Here is a 12,968-nt window from a genome sequence, read left to right on the forward strand (position 1 = left end):
CACTTACCCCTTCACTCTACTTGACAAGAGTAGACTTTATATCTTTTAGTTGATTCAACACTTGTGAACCAGATATTGGAAAGGGTGGAGATCGTGTTTCTTTAGTTCCATCAGATGATTTAGAATCATTTCGATAATTGTAATCTGACTTCAAGAAATGTCGATGGTCCATGAAATCAAACTTCTTACCATAGTCGAGTCTTCTATAATGAGTATTTAAATTGCATGAAGGACATAAAAATCGACGAGAAGTGCTCCATCCAAAAATAATATCATATGTTGGAAAATCATTTATAGTTGATAAGAGGTGATGCATCTGAAACATCTCCTTAGTAGAGGTATCATATGTTTCTATTGAAGGCTGCAAAAGACATCAATATTATTTGTGGGAGCTTTTGGTCTAGCTATCAGCAAAGACATAATGAAGAACTCTTACTTCATGCACATCCATGGTGGAAGATTATATGACATTAAAATCATTGGCTATGTACTATGAACCGTTCGCATTGTGCCAAATGGATTAAACCCATTAGAAGCTAATCCTAAAGTAGAGAGGTCAATTTAAATATTAATTTTACATTAATAGTTCATAAAATTTATAGACCCCAAACAATATCAAATTTTCAAATTTAGAGTATCTACAATTAGTATAAATTTCTTCCATAACTTCATCGCCATAAATTTTCCTCTTTAAATAGCAAGACTAGAACACCTATATGTTCACACTACTGGCAGAAACAAGAAACTCTTCCTTTTCTCTCCCAATTCATCATGGACAAAACAAAACAAATTCCTTTTTTTCACCGATTCTCTTTATTCTACTGAATAAGCTATCTGCGGGAATAGTCCCCATTTGCATGACATCATTTCCAGGTTTCAACACAAACCCATCATGTTGGGCCATAATGGGGCTCCAAGGTAACTTTGAATATTTTAATAGAAAATCAAGAAACGGAGCTAGTGATTCAAAACTCATATGTACTAGCACAAAGAGTGTTGGAAGGGATAGTGATAGTCGTAGAAATAGACACATATGCAATGCACTTGTCCTGAATCAGCCGTGGCAAATATAAAGTCTACCAAATAAGACATAAGTGCATTGCATGTGTGTCTGTTTCCACGGCTATCACTATCCCCTCCTACACTATTTGTGATAGAACAGATAAGTTTTGAATTACTAACACCATTTCTTAATTTTCTATTAACATATTCAAGGTTAGTTATCATTCTTGAAGCCCCATTACGACCCAATATGACACATTTGTGTCGAAAGTTGGAAATGATGTCATGTAAATGGGGACAATTCTCGCGGATAGTCCATTCTTTAGTATAAAGGGAATCGGTGGGAAGATGGAGTTTTTTTTAGTTTTTATTCATGATGGATTCGGCGAGAAGAGGAAGAGTTTATTGTTTTTTCCAATAGTGTGAACATATACGTGTTTTAGTCTTGCTATTTAAAGAGGTAAATTTATGGCGATGAGGTTACAAGAGAAAGTAATATTAATTGTAGATACTCTACATTTGAAAATTTTGATATTGTTTGAGGTCTATAGGTTTTATGGGTTGAAATATTAAATTTGTAACACCCCGTATCCAAAAAAGGCCAAAAATCAGCTTTACAGAAAAAATATCTGTAGGTGCAACCAACGGTGGAATCGACGGACCGTACCTTTACCCACGGTCCTTCTTGCACATCCGTCGATGGGGTCAGAAACTCCCAAAATCTCAGCCCAAGAAAATTTGGTTAAGTCATAATCGACGGACGGACCTATGGTCCATAGGTCAGACTACGGTCCGTAGTCCGTGACCGTCGATCGATACCCCCTTTCAGCCACTCTCTTACAAGGACCACGTTGACCAGCACAGTTCCTAAGCGGACCCACGGTCCGTAGGTCTGACCGTAGGTGGGAACTAGCAAACAGTTAGGGGGGAAATGCAGTTGGGTCAACTTCAAATGATTAACTCTTAATACAAAATGTTAGGTGTCTCACGACATGCCAAAATATAGATTATTGAATTATCTTTCCATAGCCACCGACCTTGGTAAAATCAGAGCTCTGAGTAAAAAGTTATGCCCGTTTTAGTAAAGGCCTGTCGAATAGGTCCAATCCACAGACCAAACAACGGACCGTCGATTGAAGGACGGACCGTCTATCCTGGTCGTCGGTTGGTCCGACAACTTACCTAGGGCTCTTTTGTTCCTTTTCCCACTTCATTTAAACCCTAAGATACGTCGTTTTGACCCTAAATCATCAGATTTTAGTCAGTTTAAGACTAGAAAATATAACAAGAACATACCTAAGTCAAAATTATAAATCAAAAAAGCGCAAGAACCCTAGTTCAAGAACACAACAAGTTTCTAGCAGTTTCAGCTCCGAAACCTAAGTTTTTTCCGTGAATGTCATCGCCAAGTATGTAGGATTTCACTAGTGGGTTCCTTTTACCCATTGGGTCCCTATTTTTCAGTCAGATTCTTGATTCCCATATCATGATTAGACATAGGGTATCTAGAACTTCAACAGAACTTCATGAACTTATTAGTTATATATTCCAAATCAGTATTTCATGTTCAGATTATTATACTTTCTTTTGTGCTTGTTCAGTTATGTTTTATTTCAGCTTTATTATATCCTACATGTTCAGTACCTTTAAAATACTGACACATACGTGCGCTACATCTTCTAGTGATGCGGGATCAGGTTCTCAGCATCTAAATCACACATAGATCGATTTTCCGATCATCAGTTCATCAGATTCAGTGGTGAGTCCTCATTCTCCGAGGACAATAGTCATGAGTTTCTTTTCAGTATTAAGTCTTTTAGTTCCAGTTTTTGCTAGACCTAGCTAGGGCTTGTCCCAGTATTTCTAGTCAGTCAGAGACTTATTTTAGACATATTTAGTTTCATCTTAGTATTAAGTTAGTAACTTCATTGTATTAAACTCATCAGTCTTCATATTATATAATTTTTAGAATATGAGTATTCCCCATTTTTTCGTTATAAATTATGATCAGTTTGTTATCTTTATTATGCTCATGATCATGCCAGCAGGGTTAGCTTGGGATCACTTGTGGTCCTAGGTTCCGTGTCCGCGTCTTGGGGCGTGACAAAACTTTGTATCAGAGCACTAGGTTGAAGTGTTCTAGGATGTCTTAAAAGTCGCACTAAGTAGAGTCCTTTTCATGGATGTGAAGTGCACCACATCTAATGATAGGGAGGCTATGAAGTGTTTTAGGAAAAACTTCACTTTCTTGTTACTCTTATCGTGCGTAAGGTATGATCAAATTCCATTTTAACTCGACGTTATACATTTCAGATTCATGCCTCCTCGTAGAGCTTAGGCATGAAATGCTAATGCACGCAATGTTAACACAATTCCTCTAGTACAAGATAAGGAAGTTCTGATGCATAGTTTCAGAATGACAATTCAGTTTTTTTCTCAGAGTATAACCAACCAAATTAATCAGCAGGTTCTAATTCCTAATAATAGAAATTATCAAATAGTGGCAGCCAGAGTTTGTGATTTTGATAGGATGATCACCTATGTTTTTAGGGTAGCAAGTTTGTAAGAATACACAGAAGTTCATTGATAAGTTCAAGAAAATATTTGGTGTGATGCAAGTAACTTGTAGTTCTTGACACCCAATTTCGACCCTCATCTGTATAAATTAGTTCTCGAGCTTCTTAAATTTTCCAAACAATTTAAAATAACTAGTTTTATAAATTTTGCGTTATTTTGAATACTTTTGCCATTTCCTTATAATTTTTAGATAATATATATTTTACATAATTATGTATATATTTTGTATATTTTATGATTATTCAAAAAACCATCTCAAAATATTTTAATTTTTAGTAAGTATTCTATTAAACTTTAGTTTAAATTATGGTTATATTTTGAATCACTATATTACAATTAAAATAATTATTTTATTTTTTGCTAAAATTAAGAAGCTCGTTTATTAGTTAATACTAATTCATTTTATTTAAGGTTTAGCCGAATTTGTTATCTTAACTCAATTTGGCTATTTATTAAATTTAGTCCATCTTTTTCTTCCAACTCAAATCAATCTTGGGCCTATTCTACAATAGTGAGCCCACTTTCCTTAAAATTCACCCTGTTTTATTCAAAATTTTAGCATCCCATTCCCTTCCCCATCCCAAGTAAGCCGCCCCAGCCCAAACACTTTTTACGCAATTGACCTAGCCTCATTCCCTTGACCCGATCCAATATTTTCTTCAGTAAGGAACCCAAAGCTACAACAATAGCTTCCAAAGCCACGACTTCTTTCACGACAACTTGACAAAAAGAAAGAACACGCGCGCGAACGCCACCACCTGATCTCCTACGCGATTCGTTGTCTTCATGTGAGGGAGAAGAAACGAAAAGAAACTCACGGTGTCTACAATATCAACTCCAACGTCTCTTTCCTGAACCAGGTACTGCCCTTGCGCATAAATATTGGGTATGGAAGACTGGAAGACTATCCTTGTAACGTAAGATCAAGAAACGTCAAGCAACTAGGACACATAATTGATCCAGGGCGTCAATTCTCCTTTCCTCTTACGGAATGCGGTCGAATTTGCAAGAAAGGTATTTCCCTAAAATGGTGAAATTTGCAGAGGTTTTTGAATTTTGAATTGGCTCTTCCCATTGGAAATTCTTGACCTTTTCCACCCAAAATCCGAAACCCTAGTCCCTTTCAATATATAATCGCTACTGTTCCATAGAAGAGTGGGGGAAGCAAATTTTTTTTCTTAACATTTCATAGCAGCTCAAGCAAAAAATAGGCAGAGAATACATAGATTAAAAATATCCAAGTCGTATTCAGGTTAAAGATATCACTTGGAATTCTCGATCGTCGTTTGAATCCGAGTTGTGAGGTTAAGTCGCTACCTCTCCTACTTGTACCATCCCAGAATTTTTGCACCTCGAAAGGTAATGCTCACTTCCGTTTCAAGCGTATTTTATTCCAAATATTTTATTTGTTTGAATCTCGATTGTGTGGGCTACCTATGTTGATGTTTTTGACCCTCTGTTAGCTTCAAATCAGTGATGCATTTTGTTTGTTAGCATGTAAGTTTGTGTATTTCCATTCTCATTGATAATCTGATGTTCATTTTGATCCCTTTAAGGCATATATAAAAATCGTGGTTCAATCATGGAGCTCGAAATCGCTTTCTATTGACTGCACATCTTGTTGTTCTGTAACATGAGTAAATGAAGTTAAATAAGTCCTAGTCGTTTAAATGTCAATGGTGAAAACTGTGATGCTATATATTCTTTGGTTCACCATTTCTATGTGTGTCTAAAACCATCATTTGGCTGAAATAATAACTTCCTCAACATGTTTGGTTTGAATTTCCTCTGCACCATAGCACATCATGATATTATATATCCCTTTTGTCCAACCTCTTCGTGGCATCTGATTTCCTTTTAATGTGAAGACAATAATAATGGTAGTTATATAATTTTGGGTTGTCTTATGTTTAAATAAAGCAGCAGCATGATCCTAACTAGTAGCCTCCGGTTGCATGTTTGAATTATTTAAATCTTGTGGTCCTCTTACAGTTTGTTCTTCCCATTCATTCTATGTATTTTTAACACATTCCCAGTGATTTGTTTTGTTCAATTTCTTTAGTTGTTCATGGTTGTTAATCAACAGACATGGATGCTTTCTTCTTCTTTGCGTTTTCATTTGGAATGTTAAGCTTTTTGATAGTAGCCTTTCTTCCCTTTATTTGCGGGAAGTCATTAGCTTCAACATTTTGCAGTAATGCTTCTATGTCCATTTATTTAGAAACGATGTCTCCGTCCATAATTTGGAATGATGGCGATATGTATCTTTTAAGTTGTGTTGTTACCAAACCATCAACTTGTTTGATTCTCTTACCTTGGTCTCTAAATTCTTTGTCGAGTATGATGTTAATACTTTCTTTCTTTTCTTCTTGTTTTCATGTGATTTTAAGAGATTTCATGGAACTCCATCACCCTTACCGATGGGTCATGGATACCCAATCACATTTTTCTCAGGTCACACATAAAATCGAGTCTCGATGAATCGATATGAGAAGCTTAGGAACCAGTGAGCAGGTTGAAAGCAGCAAATATGCTGCTGGGAATTAATTCGCAGGTTTCCAAAAGGCTCAAAAAGGAGCTGATATGTTCTCATATACACTGATATACAGTTGAAGTGTACGATATACAGGTCGAAAAATTTATACAGGTGCTGGAAATTTGATATGGGGCAGCATACATTCTATATATATCTCAATATACATGAAAACAGATTGTATACATCAGTATACATCAATGGGGAAGCATACATTCTGTATATATCTCAATATACATGAAAACAGATTGTATACAAGCCGTATACATCAAAATGTATACATAGTTTCTCAAGAAAAAAATGAAACCAAAGCCCAAGGAACAATTCAGCAGGCCCAACTGGTCCCTAAATGGACAAGACCTATTTTAGGTCATTTTAGAATAGGACATGTTTCAGATTTGGAATATGGGCCAAGGGCCCAAAATTTAATATTTCTTCCCTCTATTATTAATTATTTGACTATTATTGTCATATTGACTAACATTTTTGTTGAATTTTTTTATTTTCCAAAGGATTTCCATTTCTTGCTATATTTATATATTCATGAACATTTATTTTTACTATTCAGTTTGTTTTATAGATTTTGTCAGCATTTAAATTTATTTCCCTAAGATCATCCCCTATAGTTATTTTCCCTTTGAAATAGTGAGTAATAATAATAAACATAATAGCAAAGAAGTCTATAATATTTAATAAGTAAGTAAGTAGTTGAATTTCTCATTACTTGGTTAAGATTTGGAAAAATTATTTTAAAAGGTCAGTTAGTCAAATCGCTGGTCAACCGCGAGTTAGCAGGCATTCCGAGGGACCAATACCTTCTCATAATGTACATTTGAACTTCGAACCCTTTTTCAACTGATTTTATCTGTTTTAAATCTTTTGAAAAATAATTATAAGTTTTCTTGATTTTACTAAAAAATCAAGTGACGACTGTGTTAATTCGGAAAGTCAATTTTTCTTAAATCATAAGATTAATTGATTTTCTGAAGCTTGGTCATTTTTTACTTTACTTATATATTTTTAATAAAACAGTAGTAATAGGTGAAATTGTCATCCTACTAGCTTAAGGATGTGACTCACATATGGTTCACTCAGTGGAAAAGACAACAGAGACGACTTTGTCTTTTGTAACTCCTTACATAGTAGTCCAATTCAGTGTTAGTCCAGAAACTCTCTCAAAACCTTTCTCAGTCTCTACTCCAGTTGGTGACCCAGTTATACCTAGAAGGGTATACAGAAATTGCCCTGTCACAGTATCTCAGAAAGCCACCTCAGCATATCTTGTAAAGTTAGAAGTGGTAGACTTCGATTTCATTATAGGAATGGATTGGTTACATTCATGTTATGCATCAGTCGATGGTAGAACTACGATTGTTTGTTTTTCAGTTTCCAGACGAACCAATCTTAAAATTGAAGGGTAGTAGCTTAGCGCCTATGGGTCGATTCATTTCTTACCTTATGGACAGAAAGATAATCTCCAAGGGTTATTACTATCATATAGTTCGGGTCAAGGATTCTAGATCTGAAACCCCAAATCTTGAATCAATTTTAGTTTCTGTGAGTTTCCAAAAGTGTTTCTAGAAGATCTTCCCAGAGTTCCTCCCGAAAGGGAAATCAATTTTGGAATTGATATCCTTCCAAATACCTAGCCTATTTCTGTTTCTCCTTACAGAATGGCTCCTGTAGAGCATAAGCAATTGAAAGAGTAGTTGAAAGACCTATTAGATAAGGGTTTCATCAGACCAGTTATTTCACCATGGGGTGCACCAGCGTTGTTCGTAAAGAAGAAAGATGGTTGTTTCAGAATGTGCATTGACTATAGAAAGTTGATTAAGTTTACAATCAAGAATAAGTATCCTATACCCAGGATTGATGATTTGTTTGACCAACTTTAGGGTGCTAGCCATTTCTCAAAGATAGACCTCAGATCGGGTTATCATCAGCTCAAAGTCAGAGATAGTGACATTCCAAAAACAACCTTCAGAACTCGGTATGGTCATTAAGAATTTGTAGTTATGTCATTTGGAGTAATGCTCCTGCAACTTTCATGGATTTGATGAACAGAGTGTTCAAACAGTACTTGAACTTGTTCGTTATTATCTTTATTGATGATATCCTCATTTACTCTAGGAGTGAGGAAGAACATACAAGTCATTTGAGAGTTGTTCAGCACACTCTTAAGGATCACCAATTATTCGTTAAGTTTAGTAAATGTGAGTTCTGGTTGCAATCCGTTACTTTTCTTGGTCACATTGTATATAGCGAAGGGATCCGAGTGGATTCGCAATAGTAGAAGCAGTGAAACAGTGGTCCAGACCTACCTCTGCTATAGATATCAGAAGTTTCTTAGGTCTAGTGGGTTATTACAGAAGGTTCGTGGAAGGATTTTAATCCATAGCCTCACTATTGACTAGGTTGACTCAGAAGATGGTCAAGTTTCAATGGTCAAATGATGGTGAGAAAAGCTTTGCAGAATTGAAAACTAGATTGACTACAACTCCTGTATTGATTCTACCAGAGGGTTCAGATTGTTATGTGATCTATTCTGATGCATCCAGAGTTGGCCTAGGTTGTGTGTTGATGCAGCGAGATAAGGTTATAGCGTATGCCTCTAGATAGCTTAAGGTGCGTGAGAAGAACTATCCAACTCATGACCTCGAGCTTGCAGTACTGGTGTTTGCACTCAAGATCTGGAGAGACTACTTGCATGGTGTTCACGTAGATGTATTCACTGATCATAAGAGCCTTCAGTATGTGTTCACCCATAAAAAGTTGAATCTTCTCCAGAGGAGATGGCTAGAGTTCCTTAAGGATTACGATATTAGTGTGCATTACTATCTTGGTAAGGCGAATGTAGTAGCAGATGATCTTAGTAGATTATCTATGGATAGTGTAGCCCATGTTGAGAAAGAAAGAAAGGAGCTAGTGAAGGATGTTCATAGGCTTTCTCGCTTGGGAGTTTGCCTTATGAGCATATCATACAATGGTGTAACAATTCATAATGGGGCAGAATCTTCTTTGATAATGGAAGTTATGGAAAAAAAATACAGTGATCTAATCTTGCTTGAACTTAAGTGTGCAGTCCATAATCAGAGAGTGGAGGTTTTCTCCCAAGGGGGAGATGGTGTGCTTCTCTACCAGGGTAGATTGTGTGTTCTTGATGTGGGCGAGTTGAGACAACATATTCTTACAGAATCTTATAACTCTAGGTATTCTATTCATCCAGGTGCCACTAAGATGTACCACGATCTGCGGGAAGTCTATTAGTGAAATGGCATGAAGAGGTATATAGTAGATTTTTTGAGTAAGTGACCCAATTGCCAGCAAGTCAAGGTAGAACATCAGAAACCAGGAGATATGACTCAAGAGATCGACATTCCTACTTGGAAGTGGGAAGTGATCAATATGGATTTCATCATAGGGTTACCGCGTACTCGCAGACAACATGACTCTATTTGGGTAATAGTTGATAGGATGAGTAAGTCTTCTGGCCTTTTGGTGGTCAAACTACAGATTCGGCAGAGGACTATGCCAAGCTTTACATTAGTGAAATTGTGAGGTTGCATGGGGTTCCTTTATTTTTCATCTCAGATAGAGGTCCATAGTTTACCTCTCATTTTTGATGTTATTTCAGAAGGGTCTTGGTACTCAAGTTAACCTTAGCACAACATTTTATCCACAGATGGATGGGCATGCAGAGCGTACCATTCAGACTTGAGAGGATATGTTGAGAGCATATGTGATCGATTTCAAGGGTAGTTGGGATGATCAGCTTCCTCTTATTGAGTTTGCCTACAAAAATAGCTACCATTCCAGCATTCAGATGACCCATTATGAGGCTTTGTATGGTCGTAGATGTAGATCTCCTGTTGGTTGGTTTTAAGTAGGTGTAGCAGCTTTGATAGGTCAAGATTCACTCCTTTATGCTATGGATAAAGTTCAACTCATTAGAGAAGTCGTCAGAAATCTTATGCAGATGTAAGGAGAAGGGAACTAGAGTTCCAAGTTGATGATTCAGATTTGGAAAGAAAGGGAAGCTCAGTCCCAGATATGTAGGCCCTTACAAGATCTTGAAAAGGGTTGGCAAGGTGGCATATGAGTTAGAGTTGCCAGCAGAATTAGCAGAAGTGTATCCGGTCTTCCACATCTTACTCTTGAAGAAATGTGTGGGTGATCCAGCCTCAATAGTGGCATTAGAGAGTATGGCGGTGAAAGATAATCCTTATGAGGATGTACCAGTTGAGATTCTTGACCGTCAGGTTAAGAGGTTGAGGAACAAAGAAGTCGCTTCAGTCAAGGTTTTATGGAGGAGTCAGTCCATAGAGGGAGCTACTTGGGAAGCAGAAGCAGCCATGAAAGCCAAGTATCCTCACCACTTTCCATCCGATTCAACTCCATCTTGAGGTAATAATTCCTCTTCAGTTTTCCATTCATTCATGCGTGAATTCAGTTTTTGAATCATGTTCCCTCATTTTGTTCTTTCATTTTCAGCGTATTTGCATAATCTCGAAACTCAATTCAGTCAGAAACTTAGTTCTCAGTGTTTAGTAGTAGGGTAAAAGCAAGGAGCAAAAAGAAAGCCAATAGATAGCAATTTACCCAGGGGTCTTTTGGTCTTTTCCCATTTTGTTTTAACCCTAAGATACGTTGTTTTTACCTTAAATCATCAGATTTTAGTCAGTTTAAGCCTAGAAAATAACAAGAACTTACATAAGTTAAAATCATAAATCAAAAGTTAGAAAATTAGTAGCAAAAGAGGAGAAAAGCTCAAGAACCCTAGTTCAAGAACGCAACAAGTTTCCAGTAGTTCCATCCCCGAACCTATGTGTTTTTCCGTGAATTTCATCACCTGGTATGTGGAATTTTACTAATGGGTTCCTTTCACCCACTGGGTCACTAGTTTTCAGTCAGATTCTTGATTTCCATATCATGATTAGATATAGGGTTTCTAGAACTTCAACAGAACTTCATGAACTTATTAGTTATATGTTCCATATCAAATTATCATGTTATTATTCAGTGTATTGCATGAATTTCAGAACCCTACATATGTATTTCTTTAGTTCTTGAACTATACATGTTAGGTCATATATTTCAGTTACTTCAGATATACATGCCTCAGTTATAAATGCATAATTACCAGATTATTTTTCACATTCACAGTTTGCATATTAAGTTTTGAGCTATCCAGTATTTACAGAAACTCAGTCATAATCAGTGAATTACATCATTCATGGGAGAAGCATAATACCGAGTTTGACTAGGGCTCAGCGTACCCAATTAGTCCCAGAATTACTAGACAGGTATGTTGTAAGTCTTCTCCGTGGGTAATCAGTTTAGTGATCACATCAGTATGCCTTTATACCTCTGGTAGGGTATATTGGGTCCTCTCGATGAGGCGTATCCATCAGACTCCACATTTAGCTTATGTTATTTTATTATCGGTTATTAGTAGCTCCCATAGTTCAGCCAGACTCTCTTGCATAGACCATTTATCGGTATATTTAGTATTCAGTTTCCGCATGTTATAAATTGGTCATTGCATCCATCTAGCTAAGAAATCATCATATCATGTTCAGAATATTATACTTGTTTTTGTGCTTGTTCGGTTAAATTTTATTTCAGCTTTATTTTGTCCTACATGCTCAGTACCTTTCAAGTACTAACGCATACGTGCGCTACATCTTCTCGTGATATAGGTTCACGTTCTCACCATCCAGATCACGCATAGATCGATTTTCCAATCTTTAGTTCAGCAGATTCAGTGGTGAGCCCTTATTCTTTGAGGACAATAGTAATGAGTTTGTTTTCAGTATTTAGTCTTTAATTTTAGTTTTTGCTAGACTTAGCTGGGGCTTGTCCCAGTATTTCTAGTTAGTCAGAGGCTTATTTTAGACATAGTTAGTTTTAGCTTAGTGTTGAGTTAGTAACTTCATTGTATTAAACTCATCAGTCTTCATATTATATCAGTTTTAGTATATGGGTATTCCCCATCTTTTCATTATAAATTATGATTTAGCTTCCACATCAGTTTGTTATCTTTAGTGTGCTCATGATCATGCCAGCAGAGTTAGCTTGGGATCACTTGTGGTTCCAGGTTCTCTGTTCACGTCTTGGGGTAGCTCGGGGCGGACAAAACTAGTCATTAATATTTAAATTGACCTTTCTACTTTAGAAATACGTGGCAAATATAACGTCTATCAAAACAGACCCTGTAATTTTGTTTGTGTTATTAGCATGTGGATGGTCGTTTTGTAGTTTATGTGATGGAGATGATCCCTTAAGATAGTTTGAACGGCTTTGGAGAAGGGATATGCGATTACTAGGTGGTAGATGTTTTAAGATTGATGGGTATGTAAGTCTTTTTCTCCCAAATAATGTAGGGGACAAATTATCATTAGTTGGGGTTGGGTAGAGTCTTTGTTTTCCTCCACTAGGCTTTTGAATTTATAAGAATCACTAGTTTTGGACACGTGCATTCCACGTGTGTTCGTCTCCATGGCTATCACTATCCCCTCCGACAATATTTGTGCTAATACTAGCTCTATTTCTTGATTTTCTATTAAGATATCACAATTTAGTGATCGTTCTTGGAGCCCCCTTACGACCCAAGATGACGGGTTTGTGTTTGAAAGGTGAAAATAATGTCATATAAATGGGGACTATTCCCGCAGATAGCCCATCCATTAGTATAAAGAGAATCAGTGAGAAGATGGAGTTTGTTTGGTTTTGATCCATGATGGATTGGGAGAGAAGAGGAAGTTTGTTGTTTTTGTCAATAGTTTGAACATATAGGTGTTTTAGTCTTACTATTAAAGTGGTAAATTTATGACGATGGAGTTACAAGACAAAGGTA

This window comes from Solanum pennellii, chromosome 12 (assembly GCF_001406875.1).
Source record: "Solanum pennellii chromosome 12, SPENNV200".
Lineage (NCBI taxonomy): Eukaryota > Viridiplantae > Streptophyta > Magnoliopsida > Solanales > Solanaceae > Solanum > Solanum pennellii.